The sequence below is a fragment of the Camelina sativa genome, chromosome 15, assembly GCF_030686135.1.
Source record: "Camelina sativa cultivar CO46 ecotype springtype chromosome 15, ASM3068613v1".
In the NCBI taxonomy this organism is placed as follows: domain Eukaryota; kingdom Viridiplantae; phylum Streptophyta; class Magnoliopsida; order Brassicales; family Brassicaceae; genus Camelina; species Camelina sativa.
This window is the reverse complement of record NC_141894.1, coordinates 15,341,974-15,357,101: the sequence shown is the minus strand read 5'-3', so window position 1 is coordinate 15,357,101 and position 15,128 is coordinate 15,341,974.

The following is a 15,128-nucleotide window of genomic DNA, read 5'->3' as shown; positions in this document are numbered from 1 at the left end:
TCTACTCAGTCTTCTTGCTTTTCCAAAGATTTGTTGAGAATCAGTTTAATCAGAAAATCAAGATGTTTCAGTGTGATGGAGGGGGTTAGGTCATTAGCAATCAATTTGTTACTCACCTTGCGAACAATGGCATAAAACAACTTATATAATGTCCACACACACCGCAACAGAACGGTCTAGCTGAAAGAAAACATTGACATCTGTCTGAACTTGGTCTCAGCATGATGTTCCAAAGCAAAGTACCACAATTCTACTGGGTTGAGGCTTTCTTTACCTCCAATCACATCATCAATCTCCTTCCAACATCTGTTCATCAAGCTTCTCTGAGCTCGTATGAAGTTCTCTTTGAAGTAAAACCAGATTAGTCGTATCTCAGGATATTTGGCAGCACTTGTTATCGTACACTTCGAGCCTATGGTGCCAACAAGTTTGATCCTAAATCTCTGAAGTGTGTGTTCCTTGGATAACATAACAAATACAAGGGATACAAGTGTGTGTATCCTCCTACGGGTCGTGTCTACATCAGTAGACATGTCCTTTTTGATGAGAGCTCCTATCCTTTTGAATCAGATTACTCTGTTCTTCTTCCTGCTGCAACTACACCACTATTGTCCGCCTGGCAAAAGAGCTTTCTACCACCTCAAACTCCCTCTATTGCTTCACCTCCTCCACACTCAGAGGAGACTGTTCCTGTAACAACTGACACAGTTGCTCCTGTAGTACCTGCAACACCTGTCTCGACAACACCTGCAAAACCCTTAAGCTTCGCTTCCTCTTCAAGTGATATAGACACTGATGACACTGATGATTCACAGGATGCTCCGTTGTTTGCAGAGGATGACTTTCCTCCTCTTTCAGCACCAGTTGTAAATGATCACACCATGGTCAAAAGAGGAAAACATAGAGTTCGCAAACCTAATCCAAAGTATGCACTTCACGCAACACACACCACTGAAAAAGCTCCAAACTCAGTGGCCTCTGCTTTAAAGTATCCTGGTTGGACAGCGGCTATGGGCGATGAAGTCGAGTCCTTTGTTGACACAAACATGTTCTCCTTGGTTCCATATCAGCCAGATATGAATGTTTTAGGCTGTCGTTGGGTCTTCAGACCAAAACTTAAAGCCGACGGTAGTCTGGACAGACTTAAAGCATGACTGGTTGCTAAAGGATACGATCAGGAGGAGGGTGTTGATTTCCTTGAGACGTATAGTCCTGTGGTTCAGACTGCAACAGTTCAACTAGTCTTTCATGCTGCAACTAGGCATGTCAATTAGGGCTAAAGCCCGCGGACTGGCCAGGCCTGACCCTGAAAAACACCGGGTTTGGGCTTAAATATATATGTCCAGAAAAAATCGGGCCTTTCAGGCTCAGCCCATAGGGTTTTTCGGGCTTAGCCCGACCGGCCTCAGGCCAGCCCGAAAAGTCCTTTAACAAATATATTTGTATTTTTTTGTATAACATTTTTGTTTGATTGCAATATTTGATTAATGATTAATTATAAATAAAGTTTAAAACTCTAATCCTAGTTTTCATATTTACTTAATAACATTATTTAATACTTTTAAAATTTTTTATTTATGATATTTTATATGAATTATATATAGTTTTATTTGGTTAAAGTATAAAATTTTTATTTAGTTTTAAACTTTTTCTTTTAAATTAAGTTGGTTGTAGTAAATATAGATGAATTATTAAAAAAAAAATTTTGGTCGAACAAAGGGAGTAAACTCCCCTAATTTCTTAAAGAAAAATTAAGACTCAAATACAAACAGACCGTGGTGTAACATAACCACTATTGTCCTGCGAAAGCAAAACTGCAACACACGGCGGAACAACTCCAAACAAATGAAAACCAAGCTGTAAAGAAAAAGCATAGGAAGCTAACCCATCAGCAAGACGATTAGCTTCTCTATGCACATGAGTAACCCGGACCACCCAGTCCCTTGATATAAAGCCATGGCACAGCCGTACCAGGAAAGACAGCGGATGAGTTGCACTAACCCCTGTCTGTAAGAACCCGACCACTATCTCACTGTCCACCTCCAACTCCAACCGCTTAACTCGATTATCCCATGCCACACACAGACCATAGTAGACCCCCCACAGTTCCGCCATCGGAGCTGAGCAAACACCAATGTTAAGAGAAAAACCCGCCTGCCAAAACCCTATTTCATCCTGCAAGACACCCCCTGCAGTTGCTAAACCCGGGTTCCCTCTTGAAGCACCATCAATATTCATTTTCCACCATCCCCTCTGTGGACGAGACCAACCTATTAACCTCTCCTCCCTTGCCGGTGCTGGTTTTATCAAACTCTTAGTTCTGTGAGCCAATTCTACCTCTTTAGCCAACTCCTTCAGGAACTTCACCCTATCCCTGCATTTACCCTGCACTCCAAACACATTGCCACATCTCCACTTTCGCCCCCACCAAGCCGCAACACTAAACAAAGTAGACCACACCAACACCCTTGAACCTGTCTCCACATTCAAGTTAGTGAAAAGCCATTCAAGTAAAGACGCAGAGAAAAACCAAGATTGTTTCTGAGCTGGTACCAGACGCCTCCAAACCCCATTCATTGCCGGACAATCTCGCAGTATATGAAGGATGGTTCCCTCTTTACCCTTAAAAACTTCACACAATGAGGAGGCGCATAGATGTCGACGAAACCTCTCAGAATTCGACATTAGAGCCTGGTGTCACCCCAACCACAGAAAAACCTTCACCCGCTCCGAAGCCACAACTCCCCAAACACGAGTCCAATACAAACATGAATTATTAAAATTTTGATTGATTTGTTTTATAGTGCACCTTTAAACACTGTTTTTTAAGGCTTATTAGTTTGAATTTTTGATCGGTAAGATAAGCCCAAAAAGCCCTGTAGCCCTGTTAGGGCCGGGCTCGGACTTTGAAATATAGGCTCAAAAATATTTCGGGCCTGGCCGGGCCAGGCTCAAATATATGCGAGCTCAAATATTTCGCAGCCTGGCAGGTAAGTTGTAGTACCTCACTCTTACTCGCCCGGATATACAGTTTTCTGTCAACCTTGTTTGTCAACGGATGCACGTACCTAATGTTGCTGACTTTAGCCTGCTCAAGCGAATCATTCGATACATCAAAGGCACTATTGACTATGGTATTTCCTTCTCAAAGAATGTTGATTTCACCTTACGAGCCTACAATGATAGTGGTTACGCAGGTTGTCAGACAACAAGCCGCTCTACAGGTGGCTTCTGCACTTTTCTTGGAGACAACCTCATCTCTTGGTCAGCAAAACGCTAGACATCAGTCTCTCGCAGCTCCACGGAAGCAGAGTACCGATGTTTATCAGACACAGCGGCTGAGGTAAATTGGTTAAAGGATTTGCTGGAAAACATTGGCATGCCTCTCACACATGCTCCAGAATTGTATTGCGATAAGTTGTCTGCAGTATATCTCTCTGCAAATCCGACACTTCACAAGAAAACAAAACACTTCAAAGTTCATTACCACTACGTTCGAGAACAGGTTGCTGAGGGATCTATGGTTGTCTATCACATCCCTGCCACTCACAACTTGTTGATATCTTCACCAAATCTTTGCCACTTCAAGTCTTTACTGATCTCAGGTCTTGGTGTGGTCTCTCCACCCACCCCAAGTTTGCGGAGGGAGGTAAGGAGCATCACTGAAATCACTGACAACTCAGTCCAACAAACAAATATGGGCCCTGAAGAAATGGCCAAACCCACTGCAGTTTGCCTATTAACTTTACTCTCCAACGATAACAAGGAAAAAGAACTCCTCCCATGTGCTCTGCAACGTACGGACACAGCTCACACTATGGTCCAAACAAGGAACCAATTCTTTGCTCTTGCCTCACCAATCTTGTGCAACTGATAGAAACACTTGTCAGACATCCACCTGCCTTGTAATTATTAGGTTATCTAGTCTCTCCCTATATAAAGACAAACTATGTAATCTGAACCTATTATCAATGAAAAAATATCTTTGAGCCACCATTACTCTGTTTTCAACCTAGAGTTGTAGCTCTTGCTTTCAATTGCATTGCATCAGTAAGCAATAAACATTTTTATATAATGTTTAATTGTATTCTTTATTCTTGTGACTATATTGCAACAATGTAAACTATTTAACACTATTTGCATTTTTTTTTCTTACGTTGACATTGCATAGATAATTTTACTCCTAATCATTCTGTTGGAAGTGAAAATAGGAGAAAAGTAGACAAATAAAAGTTGTACTGTATTTCATTTCAATTGGCTCAGTGCCTCAGTCTCTGCTATTTAAAGTTTTAAACTGACCGTTTTGAAATTTGGGTTCAAATTTATTAGTTAGAGTGATAAAAACGTTAAAGTTAAAGTGATTTGTTTCAGCCGTTACTTAATTACTTTTTTGCTAGTTTGCATATTGATATTGTCATATTAAAAAAATCCTTACATCGAACCACTATATTACCATTGACTCGACTTTTGCATTAGGAATTTAGGATATAAACAGCCCCTTAAAAAGTCCCAAAGAGAAGAACCAAAATTGTTCAAATCCATCAAATCTAAATACACTTTAAAAAGAAAAAAACATTATGAAAAGAGGATTTCAAAACTAATATTCTTTAGTGGATGATACAAATAGGAATTAAAAATCTTTTTAATAGCGTTTGTAAATTTCTTAATATATTATTCAAAGTAAATCAACAATTCGCGAGATTTGTAATTTTTACCAATTATAAATAATAATTGTATTGGTTTTACAATTAAGTTCCAAAAATGTATTAAATCTCAACATATTTCTATAGTCTAATTTTAATCAAAAATCTAACAAGTTATCAGTTTTAATCTAATTAAGTATATAGGTCTTTTGTTTTTTTTTTAAACCACTTAAACCTTAATTCTTAAATAAAATAAACATAATATCGATTTTACATAATATTTTTTTGAGTGACAAAAATAAAAAAAAATGCATTACAAAAATATTTAAGATAAGAAAGATGTAAGAAAAATTATTCGATAAATGGATTAATTAAACAAATGATACATGAATATGTTAGAAATTTACTGATCATCCAAATTAATAATGGAGACGGATACTTTCAACTCCATTCCCTTGTTATGTGATGATTGGAATTGATATTTATAAATCTCTAACAATAAAACCTGATTATTATTTTTTATTCAGCCACTTGGAGTTTTTAGTATCAAACTGGTTGAGGTAAGCTTTCACCCTTTTAAAGAGAGAGACCTTAACTTTCTCATATATGAGACTAATGCTTGAACAAAGAGATCAAAATCAAGCATATCATCCTCCATGTTCCACATCTTATTTTCTAAAAGAGAATGTTTTCCAAATTTAGATTCATAATACTCCCTCTGTTTTTTTATTAATTGTCGTTCTAGAGTTAAAATTTTGTGTCATAATACTTGTCGTTTTAGATTTCCAATGCAAATATTTGATAAATATTCCAATTTTATCCAACTATTTTAATGTTTTAACCAATCAAAAAATTAGAAAATCTATATATAATAGCAAACCCATTTTTGGAGGTCAACTTTAATCTAATGGATGAAATTGTTTCACTTATCTCATCTAACGGTTTAGAATTATTATGATCCCAACAGTCGCAAGTTTTTTTTCCAATAATCGTGTTTCTTCGTCGTACCCCCATCTTTTAAAAATCGTACCTATTAATTTTTACACCTTTTTGTTTCACACATCTTTGTTTTCACGTCTTTTTGTTTTTATATACAGATTTTTATGAACTTTGAAAAGAGTTTTTGTTCTTTAAGTATTATATTATTAATGATCTCAAAAGCTGCAATGTTTTGATTCAACAATTGTGTTTCTTCGTTGTACCCCTAGCTTTCAATGTTTGCAATTATTAGTTTTCACACTTTTCTGTCTCACACATTTCTGTTTCACACCTCTTTGTTTTCACAACTTTTTGTTCTTATATATATACAGATTTTGATGAACTTTGAAAAAAAAAATTGTTATATGAGTATTATTAACGATCTCACCCTTTGTTAATGATCTCAAAAGTTGCAAAGTTTCGATCCAACAATTGTGTTTCTTCGTCGTACCTCTAACTTTCAATGTTTGCATTTATTAGTTTTCACACCTTTTTGTTTCACACCTTTTTGTTTCACACCTCTTTATTTTCGCACCTCTTTGTTTTTTCATATATATATATACAGATTTTTATGAGCTTTGAAAAAACAATATATTCTTTGAGTATTATATTATTAATGATCTCACCCTTTGTTAATGATCTCAAAATTTGCAAAGTTTCGATCCAACACTTGTGTTTCTTCGTCGCACCTCCATCTTTCAATGTTGACACTGGTTAGTTTTCACACCTTTTTGTTTTACACCTCTTTGTTTATATAAAGTTTCAATGTTTTGATCAAACAATTGTGTTTCTTTGTCGTACCCCTAGATTTCAATGTTTGCACTTGTTAGTTTTCACACCTTTCTGTTTCACACCTTTTTGTTTCACATCTCTTTGTTTTCACACCTCTTTGTTTTTATATATATACAAATTTTTATGAACTTTGAAAAAAAAATTGTTCTTTGAGTTTTATGAATGATCTCACGCTTTGTTAATGATCTCAAAAGTTGCAAATTTTCGTTCCAACAATTGTGTTTCTTCATCGCACCCCTAGCTTTCCATGTTGACACCCGTTAGTTTTCACATGTTTTACACCTCTTTGTTTATATAAAGTTAAAATCTTTTGATCCACCAATTGTGTTTCTTCGTCATACCCCTAGCTTTCAAAGTTTGCACTTGTTAGTTTTTACACATTTTTGTTTCACATCTCTTTGTTTTCACACCTTTTTGCTTATATATATATATATATATATATATATATATATATATCGATTTTTTATGGACTTTGAAAAGATTTTTTGTATTTTCAGTATTATCAATGATCTCACCTCTTTGTTTTCACTCCTCTTTGTTTTTATATATATACATATTTTTATGAACTTTGAAAAGAAATTTTGTTCTTTGATTATTATTAATGATCTTACCCTTTGTTAATGATCTCAAAAGTGGCAAAGTTTTGATCCAATAATTGTGTTTCTTCATCGCACCCCCAGCTTTCCATGTTGGCACCCGTTAGTTTTCACACCTTTTTGTTTTACACCTCTTTGTTCATATAAAGTTACAATGTTTGGATCCAACAATTGTGTTTCTTCATCGTACCCCTAACTTTCAATGTTTGCACTTGTTAGTTTTCACAAGTTTTTGTTTCACACTTTTTGTTTCACACCTCTTTGTTTTCACACCTCTTTGTTTTTATATATATACAGATTTTTATGGACTTTGAAAAAAAATATGTTCTTTGAGTAATCTTGACGATCTCACCCTTTGTTAATGATCACAAAAGTTGCAAAATTTCGATCGAACAATTGTGTTTCTTCGTTGCACCCCCATCTTTCCATGTTGGCACCATTAGTTTTCACACCTTTTTGTTTTACACATCTTTTTTATATAAAGTTGTAATGTTTTGATCCAAAATTGTGTTTCTTCGTCGTACCCCTAGCTTTCAATGTTTGCATTTGTTAGTTTTCACACCTTTTTGTTTCACACTTTTTTGTTTCAAACCTCTTTTGTTTTCACACCTCTTTGTTTTTATATATATATACAGATTTTTATGAACTTTGAAAAATATTTGTTCTTTGAGTTTTATTAATGATCTCACCCTTCGTTAATGATCTCAAAAGTTGCAAAGTTTTGATCCAACAATTGTGTTTCGTCGTCGCACCCCTAGCTTTCCATGTTGACACCCGTTAGTTTTCACATGTTTTACACCTCTTTGTTTATATAAACTTACAATCTTTTGATCCAAAGATTGTGTTTTTTCGTTGTACCCCTAGCTTTCAATGTTTGCACATGTTAGTTTTCGCACCTTTTTGTTTCACACCTCTTTGTTTTCAACTTTTTGTTTATATATATATTTTTGTTCTTTGAGTATTATTAATGATCTCACCTTTTATTAACGATCTCAAAAGTGGCAAAGTTTCGATCCAACAATTGTGTTTCTTCATCGCACCCCCAGCTTTCCATGTTGGCGTCCGTTAGTTTTCACACCTTTTTGTTTTGCACCTCTTTGTTCATATAAAGTTGCAATGTTTTGATCCAACAATTGTGTTTCTTCATCGTACCCCTAACTTTCAATGTTTGCACTTTTTAGTTTTCACATGTTTTTGTTTCACACTTTTTGTTTCACACCTCTTTGTTTTCACACCTCATTGTTTTTATATATATATATATACAGATTTTTATAGACTTTGAAAAAAATTTTGTTCTTTGAGTATTCTTAACTATCTCACCCTTTGTTAATGATATCAAAAGTTGCAAAATTTTGATCGAACAATTGTGTTTCTTCGTCGCACCCCCATCTTTCCATGTTGGCACTCATTAGTTTTCACACCTTTTTGTTTGACACCTCTTTGTTTACAAAAAGTTACAATGTTTTGATCCAACAATTGTATTTTTTCGTCGTATCCCTAGCTTTCAATGTTTGCACATGTTAGTTTTTGCACAATTTTGTTTCACATCTCTTTATTTTCACACCTTTTTGCTTTGATATATATACCGATTTTTTATGGACTTTGAAAATATTTTTTGTATTTTGAGTATTATCAATGATCTCACCCTTTGTTAATGATCTCAAAAGTTGCAAAGTTTCGTTCCAACAATTGTGTTTCTTCGTCGCACCCCCAACTTTCCATGTTGGCACCAGTTAATTTTCACACCTTTTTGTTTTACACCTCTTTGTTTATATAAAGTTGCAATGTTTTGATCCAACAATTGTGTTTCTTCATTGTACCCCTAGCTTTCAATGTTTGCACTTGTTAGTTTTCACACCTTTCTGTTTCACACATTTTTGTTTCACAGCTATTTGTTTTCACACCTCTTTGTTTTTATATATATACAAATTTTTATATGAACTTTGAAAAAAAATTTGCTCTTTGAGTTTTATTAATGATCTCACCCTTTATTGATGATTTCAAAACTTGCAAAGTTTCGATCCAACAATTGTGTTTCTTCGTCGCACCCCTTGCTTTCCATGTTGACACCCGTTAGTTTTCACATGTTTTACACCTCTTTGTTTATATAAACTTACAATCTTTTGATCCAAAGATTGTGTTTTTTCTTCTCACCCCTAGCTTTCAATGTTTGCACTTGTTAGTTTTCGCACATTTTCGTTTCACACCTCTTTGTTTTCACACCTTTTTGTTTTTATATATATTTTTGTTCTTTGATTATTATTAATGATCTCACCCTTTGTTAACGATCTCAAAAGTTGCAAAGTTTTGATCCAACAATTGTGTTTCTTTGTCGTACCCCTAGCCTTCAATATTTGCACTTGTTAGTTTTCACACATTTTTGTTTCACACCTCTTTGTTTTCACATCTCTTTGTTTTTATTTATATACAAATTTTAAGGACTTTGAAAATAAATTTTGTTCTTTGCATATTATTAATGATCTCACCCTTTGTTAATGATCTTAAAAGTAGCAAAGTTTCTATCTAATAATTGTGTTTCTTCATTGCACCCCCAGTTTTCCATGTAGGCACCCGTTAGTTTTCACACCTTTTTTTTTTACACCTCTTTGTTTTTATAAAGTTGCAATGTTTTGATCCAACAATTGTGCTTCTTCATCTTACCCCTAGCTTTCAATGTTTGCACTTATTATTTTTCACACCTCTTTGTTTTCACATCTTTTTGTTTTTATATATATACAGATTTTTATGGACTTTGAAAAAAAAATTGTTCTTTGAGTATTATTAACGATCTCACCCTTTGTTAATGATCTCAAAAGTTGCAAAATTTTGATCCAACAATTGTATTTCTTCGTCGCACCCCTAGCTTTCCATGTTGACACCCGTTAGTTTTCATATTTGTTACACCTCTTTGTTTATATAAAGTTACAATGTTTTGATCCAACGATTGTGTTTTTTCGTCTTACCCCTAGCTTTTAATGTTTGCACTTGTTAGTTTCCGCACCTTTTTGTTTCACACCTTTTTGTTTCACACCTCTTTGTTTCACACCTCTTTGTTTTTATATATATACAGATTTTTATGGACTTTGAAAAGAAATTTTGTTCTTTGAGTATTATTAATGATCTCACTCTTTGTTTATGATCTCAAAAGTTGCAAACTTTCGATCAACAATTATGTTTCGTCATCGCACCCCCAGATTTTAATGTTGACACCCATTAGTTTTCACACCTTTTTGTTTTACACCTCTTTGTTTATATAAGTTGCAATGTTATGATCCAACGATTGTGTTTCTTCTTCGTATCCCTAGCTTTCAATTTTTGCATTTGTTAGTTTTCGCACATTTTCGTTTCACACCTTTTTGTTTGCACACCTCTTTGTTTATATATATATATATATATATATATATATATATATATATACAGATTTTTATGGACTTTAAAAAGAGCTTTTGTTCGTTAAGTATTAATAATGATCTCACCATTTGTTAATGATCTCAAAAGTTGCAAAGCTCGTTCCAACAATTGTGTTTTTCGTCGCACTCCCATTTTTCCATGTTTGCAGCTGTTAGTTTTCACACCTTTTTGTTTTACATCTCTTTGTTTATATAAAGTTGCAATGCTTTGATCTAGAATTTGTGTTTCTTCGTCGTACCCCTAGCTTTCAATGTTTGCACTTGTTAGTTTTCGTACCTTTTTGTTTCACACCTCTTTGTTTTCACACTTTTTTGTTTATATATATTTATATATATATATATATATATATATATATATATATATATATATATATATATATATGTACAGATTTTTATGGACTTTGAAAAGAGTTTTTGTTGTTTGAATATTGTTTCACACGTCCAAGTTTTAAAAATTATGAGTATTCTTTTCTTTAAATTTATTAATCAACATGATTCACTCATCTTCTTTATAATTTGGATTGTTTTATTTATTGATTCCTTCTTCTAACTTTTGTTTGAGTCGTTTTCCATTTGTACACACATGATCATGTCTTCCAAGTATTAATCTAAGGGGGGTGTATTGAATTTGATATTTTAGGAGATTTTGGGATATTCTTAAATCCCCTGTTATTTAATTGGTGATTTTTAAAAATCATCTGAAATCTAATGTTATTGAATGTGAGATTTATAAAAATCATTTACAATCTCTTGTTATTCAATCAATCATTTATAAATCTCACTTCAAATCTACTGTTATTCAAAAAATCATAATTTTTTTGAAAAAACCTATTGAATGTGATTCTAGGAGATTTTGCAAACGGGAAAAATGTCATTAAAATCATGAACTTTCAAATTTTGGCCATTTAAAACATGAACTTTGTTGTAGGCCATTTAAAACATCAACTTTCATTAACTAGCTTTTTTAAACATGAAGTTTCGTTGATCAGGCTAAAAAAGACATGACGTTAAATCCGATAATTGACCTACAAACAGACGTTACTATGCCGTTAATCACTCCGTTACTAACAAAACGACGTCGTTTTAATGGAAGTTTTAATTCGAAAAGTGTCATTTAAACCATGAACTTTTAAATACAGGCTATTTAAACCATGAACTTGTAAATATATGTCATTTAAACCATGAACTTGTAAATATATGTCATTTAAACCATGAACTTGTAAATGTATGTCATTTAAACCATGAACTTTCAAATTTATGTTATGTAAACCATAATACATAAAAATGGTGATCAATCTTTCAAACTTTATTGCAGTATCCTAAAACAAGATGATCAATCCTTCAGACTCTAGTGTAGTGTCCTAATAAATGAAAAAGACTCAAGAAAAAAACAAAAAGACACAAAATACATGACAAAGATCAAAAAAGAATGATGAACTGATGTTCTTCTCTCTCTTTCTCAGAATCGCATCATGAGGCAGAGTCAAAGAAATAAGAGATAAACTAAACTAGGGTTAAACGGGTTAGCCGATTAAGCTTATATACTTCTACAATTTCTAATAAACCAATCGATTCGATTACCGAGTCAAACCAAAATCCGGTTATTCAAATCAATTGCACCGAACGATTAAGCTTTCTCTCTTCGATTTGCTCCGATAACCAAAACTTTTAGGTTGTTTGGTTTTTACCGAATGCCCAGGGCGAATTCATGGTTTAAATGACATAAATTAAAAGTTCATGGTTTAAATGACATACATTTACAAGTTCATGATTTAAATGGCCTATATTTAAAAGTTCATGGTTTAAATGACATTATTTCAAACTAAAACTTCAATTAAAACGATGTCGTTTTGTCAGTAACGGAGTGATTAACGGCATAGTAACATCTGTTAGTAGGTCAACTATCGGATTTAACATCATGTCTATTTTGGCCTGGTCAACGAAACTTTATGTTTAAAAAAACTAATCAACGAAAGTTGATGTTTTAAATGGCCTACAACAAAGTTCATGTTTTAAATGGCCAAAATTTGAAAGTTCATGATTTTAATTACATTTTTCCCTTTTGCAAACATTTTTAGTTCAAAAATATGTCTTCCAAAATCACACCTTCAAAGGTGAAACTTCAAAATATTTGTTTAAAAAAAATCTTGTTCGATCTACCAAACAAAATATTTGTGCAACTCTCTCTCTCCTCTCTTTTCTCTTTACTCTTGAAAAATCCTAAAAAAAATTGTGTAAACGAGTTCATCTTCTGCAGGAATCAATCCTAGCAGATCTCAATTCGCTGAGAAAAACAACTCCTTGTTCTCAATATCACTCACCCATCAGATCATATCTATAATGGGGTTCCTTCGCTGGGTAAGCTCTCTTCTTTAATGGGTTCCTTCGAATTTCTTATTATTGGCAAAGTTTTTGTGATTTTTACTGAGATTTTGTTTGAATTTTGCTTAATTTTTTCTTGGGTTCGCAGAAAAAACATTGAATGATTCCTCCTTGTCCAAGAAACGTTGATGGGATTAGTATTGATCCTGAGCCTAACTAGAATTTCGATAGCTTAGTAACTGAGATTGAGTCTGTTGAAAAGAAGCTCAATGCCTTTTCAAAGTTTCCCCAGCCAATTACTAACCCAACCTCACGGTACATATATCTCTCTCTTGATCTATGTTTAGTTCATTCTGGAGTTCTACATTGATTTAGGATTGGTAACAATGTACTTGGATAATTATATGTTCATTGATTTAGCTATCATTTAGAAGTATACTTTGTTGATGTTCATTAGCGTGTTAAAAGGATGTCCTTAGACATCTTTTTTTGTTTATTTATTTAGCTAGTATTTACAAGTATAGATTGTTTCTGATGTTGATCATTTCCTGCAGAAAACAAATATTTTGTTGCATCAAGTTCTTAGAATTAGAAATTGTGTTTTAGCTGATTTCGATGTCAGTCATGGTCGCTGGCCACCGCGGCGAACTCCAGCTCTCCGGTGTCGCTCTAGCCACTTCTTTCGCAAACGTCTCCGGCTTCAGCATCATGGTAACTAGTTAGTAGTTATCTATCCTCCTCTGTTTCAAAGATCCGATCTAATCTCAAAGCCTTGAAATCTTTTTTTTTTCTGCAGTATGGTTTGGTGGGTGCACTTAAAACTCTATGTGGTCAAGCTTATGGAGCAAGACAATACGCTAAACTTGGAACTTATACTTACTCTGCAATAGCTTTGTACGTACCTATTTGTCTACTCATATCGGTTCTCTGGTTTTACATGGACAAACTCTTGGTTTCAATCGGACAAGATCCTGACATCTCTAAGGTAGCTGGTTCCTACGCGGTTTGTCTTATACCGGCATTGTTCTCTCAAGCGGTGCAACAACCTCTGACTAGGTTTCTTGAGACTCAGGGTTTGGTTCTTGAGAAATGCTTTGTCTCCTTTTTACTACAATGTCTATTTTTTTTTCTTCTTAAGTTAACCAAAGTATGAGTGAAGTTTAGGTAAAATGTGATTTCTGATCACCATGTACAATGTCTACGTACGTATTGCATATCCGATCACATGTATTTCTGATCACCCAAATGTGATTCTTTTCTTTCCTTTTTATATTCTAAAATCACCAAAAATTTAATTATCAAATCTCACCAAATCCTAAAACCTAAATCTCAAAAATTCTGTCAAAATATCAAAATCTCCCAATATTACACTCAAATCTCTCAAAATCCTGAAATATTAAAATCCAAGCAAATTCTCTAAAATATCAAATTCAATACACCCCCTAAGTAATTGATTGTGATTTCTAATATTTCATCGATTTATCTTTTTAGTCAATTTGGTTGGTTGCAACTATGAGCTCTTTTATTCTTATTCTATTATTAGTTTTTATAAATTTTGATAGAATAGTGATTTAAATTTTGTTTTATGTGAATATCTTTCAAAATTGATTATCTGACTATGATTCAGTAAATCTAGATTTATATATCTTTAACATTATTCTCTTATGGTCACGAAATCGATTTTTCGTTTTATATATACAACAAATATTTTATTTAACTAATTTGGTTGATTAATCTTAGTCATTATTTATGACTTTTATACTATACAGTTAAAAAAGTACCATAAAGTTTTCACTCGAAATGTGAAATGACAATGTTAGTCATTTTATGTTTTCACTTTTCCGTGCGGTAACGCACCGACCAACATCCTAGTTTATTTAAAAGGAATAAAATAATAAAATTAATAGTTTTTTAATCTGTGTGAAACAACCTTAAACGACAACTAATAAAAAAACAGAGGGAATATTGTTTTATTAGGGACAAGGTAGTATTGAGAGGGTATTTGGAGGCTTTGGGATCGAAAGATAACTTGGTGTGATCAGGTTTGAGTGTATCTTCATTGCTCCATCATCTAGGGAAGAAAGACAGAAAATAAGGTTAGGATAAATGGAACTGATGAAAATTCTATAATTATGAGAAAAAATTGCATCGTATCTGTGTAAAATCTAGCGACAAAGCCGTTTGTAGTGGGACGATTGCCGGGTCGATACTTAGGGTTACCGTTGGTCACAAAGCAACGTACTTATGCAGATTGTTCTCCTCTTTAAGAGCAAATCCGAAAGCGTATTGGTTCGTGGACAGCCCGCCATTTATCCTATGCAGGTCGTTTCAATTTGATCTCCTCTGTTATTTGGAGTGTGTGCAATTTTTGGCTTGGTGCATTCTGT